At 38.0% G+C, this 10870-nt stretch overlaps 1 protein-coding gene and 1 pseudogene across 5 annotated transcripts in view; one reads left to right on the forward strand and one right to left on the reverse strand.

The window, feature by feature from the left end:
* The window catches only part of MECOM (MDS1 and EVI1 complex locus), a 312984-nt gene that overhangs the window by 101388 nt on the left and 200726 nt on the right, over positions 1–10870 (reverse strand). The gene's annotated exons all lie outside the window — the stretch shown is intronic.
* Positions 7634–10870, forward strand: part of LOC108516317 (MORN repeat-containing protein 5 pseudogene) — a 20866-nt pseudogene continuing 17629 nt past the window's right edge.

Genomic DNA, 10870 nt, shown 5'->3' on the forward strand with positions numbered 1-10870 from the left:
AAAAAAAAAAAAAAAAAGAAAAAGAAAAAAGAAAAAAGAAAAGGGAAAGCATTTTCTGAGATCCTTTCCAGTATTCTTTTTATGTATGTGTGTGTGTGTGTGTGTGTGTGTGTGTGTGTGTGGAGATATATATCATCCAAATTGGAGATATGTCAAAATTTTAATCCAATAAATATATATTTAGCAGCCACCAAGTTATCAACACTTGTAAGGAGATTTCCAGTCTTTAAAAAAGGCAAGCAATGTTAAATTATGTAGGAATTGGAACTAATAAGAGTTATAATAACTGCTGTAACTTTGTTGAGCTCTTACTATGTGTGAAGCATTATACAAAGCATTTTTCTATAAAATTGCTCATGTAATCCTCATAACTAATCTGTGAGATACATACTATTATTATTCCCACTTTATATTCAAGGGAATGAAAAACAGAGATGCCCAGTAATTTACTCAAAGTCACACAGGTTAGTGAGCTAGTCCATTTGGCTCCAGATTTGAATCCTTAACTATTTGACATAACTGTCTTCCTGTAAATCTATCCACACCTATGCTGCCTAATATGGCAGCTACTAGCTACATGTGGTTATTTAAATTTAAACAGAAATTAATTAAAATCAAAATTAATAGTTTGACTAGTCCCATTAACCATATAGGTCAACAACCACATGTGACCAATGCCAGCTGTACTGGACAATGCAGATATAGAACATGTTCATCTTTCTAGAAAGTCCTATTGCTCAGCACTGACTAAAAAATCAGCAATGGTTCCAGAGGAACAGGTCAGCCCTTGATTCCACACACCAACTCTTAACTAGGTTAGTGAGATTTGTTTTTTAAAACCTGCTACTAAAATAATTCCAGACTTCAATTATGCCTCAAACTTTAAGTGATACCATTTACCTGCTTTTCCCAAGGGTGTAACTTTGTAAGTAAAGTGAGGATTTCAAAAGTACCAGAGATGTATGTCATAGAAATAGAGTTAGTGACAGTGTGACCCAGAGGTCCTGGATAGGAAACTTCAACTGTAGTTATACCTGCACCTGTCATGTAAGGAGGTACATGAGAAGAAACAACTGTATACTGAGGAAAAGCAGGATTATGGAGTCAGGTGAACTTGGATTCAAACCAACTCCCTGCTTCTGTGATCTTGGAACATTAATTAAGCTATTTAAGCCTCAGCTTTCTCATCTGTGCAGTAGGGCTAATAATGTCTTTTTTGCAGGTTGTTATGAGAATTAAATGATAAAACACATATAGAATTCTTGCTCAGAAGAGGACCTTAGAAAACTATTTTTCTGTATCTGGAGATGAAAAATACAAATCAAACTAAACAACAAGATGAAGAAGGATAGGAAGAGGAATTATCTTGTTAGGTGTTAGAGCTACTTGAACTGAGTCTAAACATTCACAGAGCTGAGATGTTTACGATTAATTACCTCTGAAAGTAACTAGCTGAAAGGCATTTGGCAGGGTGTAGTATAAAACAGAGCTGCCAAGGCTAACAGCTATTATTAAATGTCTGCATATTTTAACAACTGTGCTTGGCACTTTTAGTCTCACTTTATTCAAAAGACCATCACCACACTCCTCTTTGTGGTGTTCGTTATTTCATACAAACAAGCAGACTGTCAGGTTTTACCCCCAAAGGTTCTAAATTATAAATCTGGGATTAAGTCCAGCAATCTGCATTTTAAAACAGTATCCCAGTTTTTGATGCACAAGCTCCACAGCCCACACTTTGAAAAAATAGCAGAGATTCAACTTATTTAAAGCAGCAAAGCAAATTGTGAGTCTATGTTTACAGGGATGCTATCTAATAACTTCAGTTACATTCAGCCAAGAACTTACAAGTGTAGAGAAATTTAATTTTGGTGGCACAGAGATTAAGCCCACGTGCCAAAGCTTATACACTTTTCCTAAAAGAAAGTCATTCAGTGTCAATTTGCTGTGATTTAGGACATGAAACCAACAAGGCCAAATTGGCTATCTGGCCTTCAGTACTAATGTATGTCTTAGAAAGTATTCCTCCGGCTGGCGCGGTGGCTAAGCCTGTAATCCAGCACTTTGGGAGCGAGACGGCGGATCGACTAGTAAGGAGATCAAGACATCCTGGCTAACATGGGTGATAACCCGTCTCTACTGAAAAATACAAAAACTAGCCGGGCGAACTGGCGGCGCCTGTAGTAAGCTACTCGGGACGGGCGGAATGGCGGAACCCGGGAGGCGGACTTGCGTGAGCTGAGATGGCACTGAACTCCAGCGGGCGACAGAGCGGAATCCGTCTCAAAAAAAAAAAAAAAAAAGAGTAAAAAGAAAAGTTTTCCTCCTTAATGGGCAATGTTACAGAAGCCACAAGGCTCAAACAGGTGATCTTCAGATATATTGAGAATTCACTTCTCTGGAACTCTTAACTTTCCTGATTTGCATTAATAAATGAGATGTTACTTGAACACCTGTAAGTATTCAGATATTAGATAACAAAAAATACTTGGCTAAATAGAGCTTGTTGAGATTGAGCAGAAAGTGGAGTCAAGGTCTGGCTCAGGAGTAAGATACACATGAATTTCTGCCCTAGGTCCACAACTTCTTAGGTACAAGGCTTTGTGCGAGTTAATTAATCTTGCTGAACCTCATGGTTCTCATCTCTGAAGTGAAGATTATACTATAGTACTTATAATACTAATCTCATTATCTCTCATGAGGAATGCAAGTCAAGCATATAGCACATTGTTTGGCATATAGTAACAAAGGCAAGTTGTTGCTGTTGCTCCTGCTACTTTAGCTACGTGATGGGGATACAGAGGGCTGGTGAGCTTATCTGGATTTATCTGGACTCCATGGAATGAAGAAATGCACTCATTGCCATAGGTAGGATTTCTGAAGACAATGAACACATTTCAACCTTCCACCTTTCTCCTGTGAGATATAGTCTCTCATCCCATTAATTCAGCAATGAATCTGTAGTAGGTTTTAATCTAATGCACACTTACTTTTGTAAGAATCTCCTTCAGATCCCTCTCTTTGACTTTAGACTCCCCCCTTCTTACCCAACCTGCACTTGACTTTAAGATCAACCACCCTAAATACCTAAAATGCCACTATTGATATTTCACCCTTTTGCTGAAAAATGTTCTTGGGCTTTACCATTGTAGCAGCAACAGCAGGAGGAGGAGGAGCTCTCCTGCTTCACAGGCACTAAGCTATAAGCTGGGGTAGAAATATAAGAGCTACTCCCCACTTCATGCCCTCCAAGAAGGCAGGGAGAAAGCAATCTGGAGGTAGAAGCAACTGATATGTTAAGGACTGTAGAAGATATTTATGATGAATGTCTTTCTGCAGGGTACCTTCTTGGGGACAGCTACAAGAGTAAGATTTGAGCTGAATGACCAGAATTTGCCTGGTAGAGAAGGTAGAGAGACAGAAGAAAAACATGGCCATGGACTTCAAAGGGAGAAAATGGACATAAACAAACACACACACTGGTGAAAGAGCGCAATGTTTTCAGGAGAATTCTGAATGATAAGTATGGTGAGGGGCAGAGAAAGGGGATAAATGAAGCTAAAGACGTTTGGAATTAAATCACTGAAGGTCACGTATATCGTGACTGTATAACGAGGCTGGCTTTCTAATTTTCAAAATGTTTTACTGCAGAATACATTTTTTTCCTCAAGCAAAATCTTAAGCAAACCCAGAAATACTGAACAAGTAAAAAGTGATGGTGCATTGCCTGAGGAAGAGGTAGGAGTTAGGAGGCCAATCCACCTGGCTTTCCCTTCCCCAGTGCTACTCTTTAAGGCGTCCCATGGGGTCTTGGGCCTGAGCAGAACACAGTGAGAAACTACTGCTATGAACAATAGGGAGCCAGAGTAATGCCTTAAGTAAATAAAAGTTTAACTCAGGTTTGATGGTTAAAAAGGAGGGTCTTGAATGGAAAGGTGACCATTTAGAATACTCTTACATTCAGTACTAGCAATAGGTGGTAAGGCTTTAAATTAAGGGAAAGACAGAGTGATTTGAATGAAGCAGAATCAAGAAATATTTCTGGAGTGTAGAACATTACATTTGGCAAATCACTGGACATGGGAGAAGAGAAAAGGACTGCCAGAAGGTAAGGTAAGCATCTAAGTTCCAGCTTGAGAAATAAGGTAGATGGTGAGCCTATTAACCCCAATGGGAATAAGGAGAGGGAGGATACATTTCACTTTATTTGAAGTGCAGCAAAATGGAAACGTTCAAGTGGAGATATTAACCAAGAGGGTGGAAATGTAGGTTTAGAGCCTACGATAATGATTTAGGAGTCTATAATGGATAAGTAGATAGTATTTTTGGATGGACATGACCCAGGAGAATCAATGAGTACAGGAAAAAGAAGGCGCTGAAGTGTGTACCCTGGGAAACACCATTTGAGAACTGTGGAGGGTAGAATAAGGATAGCCCAGAAAAGGAAACTGAGCAGAATAGAAGTGAATGAACTGTGGTCTAGAAGCCAGAGAGAACATAGAGTCCAAGAGGCAAGAATTGTCCACGAAAGTTATGGAGGATGAAGGGCTGAAAAACCGACACTCTGTTTGGCAGCTGGGGAATATTACATATCTTTTCAGGTGTTGTGGGCAAAATGAAGTTTGCATTAAGATTAAAAAGTGAATGGAAATTGAGGAGATAGAGACAAACGGCAAAGACTATTTTTCATGGAGAAAAGAAATGCAATAAGGTAGTGCCCTGCAGATGGAGTACTTATCTTTAAAAGTCTTCCTTGAAGGCTTCTTTTCTATGATTCACAATAACCTCTTTTGCCTCTAAACTCCAAGAAAAGTTCATAATGTGTACCCTTAGGGAATTTACTATTCTATCATTCACTACCCTAGATCATTCTATAATAATTTAAGAGTATTTTCTTGCAAACCTCCTGATGATGTCTAACAAGCATCTAATGCCAGGCTGAATTCAATTTAACTTTAAGGATAATTCAACTGAGTCTTTTCTCTCATTCTTCTCTTTGTCATCCCACATTCATACTGAATTTACGTCAGTTCATGGGCTCTGCCATGCTTTCTTTTGTCTTTGGGCTAATGACTATACATCATTTTCTGCTATGATACAACTTCCTTTTATTGGAATAAAGGAATAATCATCTTTCAGGTGTTGGCTTAGACAATATTCCCTCAAGAAAACTTTCTCTGACTCCCTCTGGACTTGGTTGTGTATCCCACCCAACCATTGCCCATACCTAGTATCTTATGCTTCTGCCATGACAGCACTGTATCAGTTCACTGGACTGTGTCCCTCACTTGATCTCTTAAGAGCAGAGAAAGTGTCTGATGTAGTTATGGCTTATTTCCAATACCTAGCTTAGATGAGTAGTGACCAGCTCAGTATATGGGCTCAAACATTTGAGAAATAAGGGAGAAAAGTAGAAAGCTGGGAATGAGTAAAGGGAGGGAAAGATGGAAAGAAAGGAAGGAAGGAAGGAAGGAAGGAAGGAAGGAAGGAAGGAAGGAAGGAAGGAAGGAAACTAACTTAATTTGGTTCCCATTTCAGCATTGCCATTAACTATTGGGAGACCTTGGTCACACATGTAATTTGTTGAACTATAAAGCCAAAATATCATATTAAATTTATTCTAGGATCTTTTCCATTTTAAAATTGAATTCAAAAAGAAACCTAGCATTTATTTGCATGGTTCAGATTTCTGAATGTAATAACTGCATGACGATATTCTGTGACTCCCAGTAACTTTTACCCCTCAATAAAACAATACAATTGTTGAACTTTTCTCCTCAAATGACTAAAAATTTGCATGAGTTTACACTTGCTAGCTAATGAACCTTGACTAAGTCACTTAGTCTTGCTCTGACTCAGTTCCTCCACCTAGAAAATAAAGTGGTGATTGGGGATTAAATGAGAGAGGCAAGCAAAGGTTACTTGTGAACTGCAGTTGTCTTTACGTAGGTTAGTCAGCAGATATTGTTTGTAAATAGGGTTTCATTTACAGAATAGCTACCCTGATTTAAGGACATCAAGCTACTTGACATATTAGTCACTGGCAGTGCAATGATGATCAATATTCAGTAGGTAGTTAGGTGAACAATTTAACAAAAACTTGGAGGTTTAAACTTGTTCCAAAGCAATAGAAAAGTAATTTATTTACTGTTAGGTCTTAGAATTCTGACTGTACAGTGCTATTCTTTGGAATCCAGCACACATCATGATGCTTTTCATAGTCTTCAATAAGGACTATTACCTGGAAAATCATGGTAGAAGTTTCCAATTCAAGAGGGTGCCTTTCTCACCCTTCAAAGAAGTTACAGATTTTAAGAGTCTCTTCCTGGCTATGATCAACCTCTCACCTTACTGACAGAGTTTCAATTTAACCAAACGTTATTGAAACAAATGACTGCTACACCATACTGTTTCTCATTCTTTACCAAGGAGTTAAGTTTCACTTAGCAGAACATTCATCAATGAGTAAGAAAATATACACAAATACAAATAAAAATGGAAAAGCCAACACGTTACAGTTTTTTGCCTTATGTAAGCTAAATTTTCTTCCATTGGAAACAGAACTACTTGTGCAGGTGGTTGCTAAATGCTACCAGCTGCTCTGTGGCAATATAGTTTCTGAAACAGAACCCTGAAAAGTAGGATGGAGAGGGGAAAAATAAAGAAATGGGTGTGGAATAAGACTCTATATTAAACTAATTCCCTGGGTAATACAGGAGAGGGGGAGAGCAACTTCTGTCGTAAACAGTAAGCAGAATTTCCATTCGGCTGGCCTACAATAAATTTATTTTTTCAAGAAAATGAAATGGAACAAGAGACCAGACATACCTGCTTTATGTTAAAGAAAAGCATGTATGAACCTAATACAGGAAGAAGTTGTTTAAGACTGTACATCCTTGAGAAAATATTACCTCCATAATAGTGCCAGGGTCTCTGTTAGCTTGGGTTATCAGCTACATAAATTAGACGCACACTGGGGCTGTCTAACTTGTATAGCAGTCTGCAGTGCTCATATAATTTGTACTTTGCTCTATCATTTGTCTTCCCTCTGTCCTCTTTTCTAGTTACTAACTTATTTTTTAAAGCTTTGAACAAATACCATTATAACTATCTTATTTATTGTACCAATTAAAAAATTGCTGAGAAATGAAGGGATCTATTTAGATTCCCATAATAAAATGAGTGATCCCAATAAAAAAAAATTGAAAGAAAATCACATAATCACTGTTTTAAGGCATGCAATTCTTTCTCAATACCTGGCAACCTTTTTTCCTTTGAGCAAGTTCTTGACAGCGCCAAGAATCTAACTATTAATATACTTAATGTCAGCATATCTCCTACCCTGATTCAAAAAGCAAGAAAACAGGATGAAATGGGGGAACATGGGAGATTAAAATAAAAGAAGAAAAAGGTAAGGGAGAAGAGGAAATAAACAGAAGAAAGATTGAGAGAAACAGAGAGATAAATAGCAAATTGTGGTCTTCGAATGAGAAGATGGAGAGGACCAGAAGAAAAAAATAGAGACTCAAAGAAGAAAACAAGGTCAATTTGACCTTTTGTGTAGCTTTTTATTTATCTGAGTAATCCAGGGGGTAATTACAGGTCTTTGTCTTAATATGGAAAAATAACTATGATGTATGACCAAGACACAGTACTCCAGGAGTATTTCCGATTAGACTACAGAGGAGCTATTGGTGCTTACCTTTATGGACATCAGAGTGTGATCGTATTTTTTGCTGGGTCTGCTGCTGCCATGCCTCTGCCATTGTGCTCATTGTGAATTCAGTGTCTTACAGAAAAGAGCCACCCAATCTCATTTGACCAACTCCGCATACTAATTCACAATGGCATATAATATCCCCACATATGGGTTTTTAGGTCGTCAATGAAGCTGAATGAAACCATTCTCTTGCTAAGTACAGAATTTAGAAACCAAGCTGCCACAAGTTGAAACATCAGTCACCGTCTCTCAAAACATTATGTTACAAAGGCTGTGATGAAGTTGCAGCACTGCCCATATTTCCAAAAGTAATGACACTTCATCTTAAAGGCCCACTCAGTTATGTCACATTTATATTTGCATCTTATAATGTGAATGTATTAGCCCCAAATTGTTTGGTAATAAATCATCATCAAAGAAATATGTTTATTTTTACTTTTAGTATTCATGACTCGCATGATCCTAGAACAACATATATTTAGTACTTCAGAGCAATGAATCCATAACTTTGAGAGAAATGGCTTTATAGATCATTAAGACCTATGTTGCTTTAACAGTTAATCACATTTTCACTAATAATATGACATAAGTCCTTTACCTAAAGAGTGAAAAATGAATGACTCTTTTGCTTGCACTAAAAAGTCCTCTACTTGACCTTTACTAGAGGCAGAGGGAAATCCAGCGTAATCACTGAAAGCTTTCCCTACAGCAGTATCAATACTTTCATTCAGCCAACAGACTTCACCTTCAGTTAAGGCTCCTTGAGTCCCCAAACTACAGGGGGAAAAAAATCCTTCGGGGCTCTGCTGTAGCTTTGAACCTAGGGTCATATGGTGATGTTTCAGTGAGCCCTGCATCTTCTGGAGAATACCTCAGATAGCTGGCCCAACAAAGACAAATATTATGGCAGCAAAAAATAAATCTGCCATTTTTAACCTTTTCAGGGAAAGTAATTCACTTATTGGCTTTGGTTAAAACGTCTTACCTTTCTTCCCCTTTTTGTTGTATCTGTGAGTAATTTCTCCAGTCACATTGTTTATAGGAAGTGAAGTTATTCGTAATCATGCCTTAAGAGTATGTACACAAACTGGACATCCTAAAAGACCACTATGTATTAAATTCCTGATTGTTTGACATAAATTCTCTCTCTCTCTTTCACTCCGACAGGAATCTTCTCATTTATTTACGAATAGGTTAAGACCTTCGCCTTGTTTCTAACCATGTTCCTAAGTACTAACATATATTAAGTAAATTTAAAGCCTCTTCTGCATAGGAAACAAATTAAATTGGTTAAACATGGAGAAAGACTAAATGTAATCCATCTCTTGTCATGTTTATGATATCTGAACTCATCTTATGTGAATGTTCCAATTTGGCTGTTGTAGCAGATGGGCTGCTTATGATAAAACATAACTACAGACGCAGAATGTGATAATATAAATCATAAAAGAGATAAATAATGAAATTCTTTTAAAATAACTCTGGTTAAATATTTAGACAGTCAATTTTTAAGCTTACTCGCAACACGAAAATAGTATTCACATATCTAGGCAAGGAAAGAAAGGTACTCAACCATAATATAAATATAATCTAAATCTAAACTTTCAGGACTCAAGGTATTTTAAAAATCTGGTTGACTTTTTAAAGTAGCAAAAAATAAAGTCGGGAGTCTTTTCCAGAGGTACTCAAAACAGAGATGGCACTGATGAGTATCTCTATAGAGCTACCCCTCATTCCAAATTCCATTTCATAATTCCAGAATTAAGCAAAGGCTCCTATTTTATGATCTATTTCACATGATAAGGGAAACTCAATGCCACTCCTGATGGACAATTTAATGTCCATGAACCTGTTATCAATGTGTATCAGTTTGTGACCTCATATTGCTTAGAGTTGCAAAATGCATTTACATGAATCTGATCATCTCAAAAACCTCAACACAGGCCAGCTGGTATCCAGATGGCACAGTGGAGGAAAATAAAGTTCAGAGAAGTGGCTTGTCCAAAGTCATACATTTATACATGATAAATCCAAAATTTGAATAGACATTTTTGTCTCCTAAACAGTTGCTAATTATTAATATCTTAATCATGGTGTCTCATCCAACTTACAAAGAAAGGTAAAGATTTTAACTCAGAGAAATTTGGAATAGATTGTGCAGTGCATAAAAGCAGCCCAGGTCTTCAGTCCACAGTTCAAAGATGGCCAGCAACAAAGGGGTAAGGAGACAAAATCAGTACAAATGACTACTTAGGCAGTTTGGGCCAATTATGTTGTATATCAGTATGTATCCACCCTTGCCAGGTGACCATATCTACTCTTAAACTTTCAATATGTACAGATTAGGCAATTTTACCCATAGGAAGGCTGGCATTTGGTGCACTGTTTCAGATACCAGGAGCAGGACCAATTCCCATCTGGGATGCTGACTCCTTACCATCTCTACTGCAGATTCCTGGTAGGTAGCTGTGCTTTATGTGAAAATGAACTTGAGAGAGCTCTTAAGATACTTTTCTATTAAAAAAAGAAAGCATTGCCCCTCTCTCCACTTGTCCCCCTCCTGTCTTTCCTTCCCTGTTATTTACTGAGCTCCTACTACATGCCAAGCTGTGCATCCATAAAGAAAGCAGCCATAGGCCTAAGCTTCATGGCACTTATCATCTGCTGGTGGGTGCAGAGGTATAAACAAGCACGTTTGGGACTATAGTAGTAAAGAAGAGCACCTGCCTGGACCAGGGATGGGGGTGAAGGAAGACGACCAAGAGGGTATATATAAAACTTCCCAGATGAAGGCAGGCCTAATTTGAGACATAAAGGAAAAGGGGGAATAGATCAGATAAGATGGAGGAGGGTAATAAAGGTTGAAGGTAAGATGGACAAAACATGTTGGAGTGGATTTTGTTCTGTTGTTTTTGGTCGAGGGAGGAGAACGTAAGGAGAGAGTGAAGGTAGGGAGAAAGAAGTGGAAGAAAGAAAGAAGGAAGGAAAGAGGGAAGGAAAGAAGGAGGAAAGGAAGGAAGGAGAGAGAGAGAGAAGAAAGACAGAAAAAAAATCAGAAAGACAGACAGAAAGACAGAAGGAAAGAAGGAAGGAAGGAAGGAAGGAAGGAAGGAAGGAAGGAAGGAAGGAAGGAAGGAAGGGAGGGAGGGA

This window comes from Rhinopithecus bieti, unplaced genomic scaffold (assembly GCF_001698545.2).
Source record: "Rhinopithecus bieti isolate Rb0 unplaced genomic scaffold, ASM169854v2 scaffold_37691, whole genome shotgun sequence".
NCBI classification, from domain to species: Eukaryota; Metazoa; Chordata; class Mammalia; order Primates; family Cercopithecidae; genus Rhinopithecus; species Rhinopithecus bieti.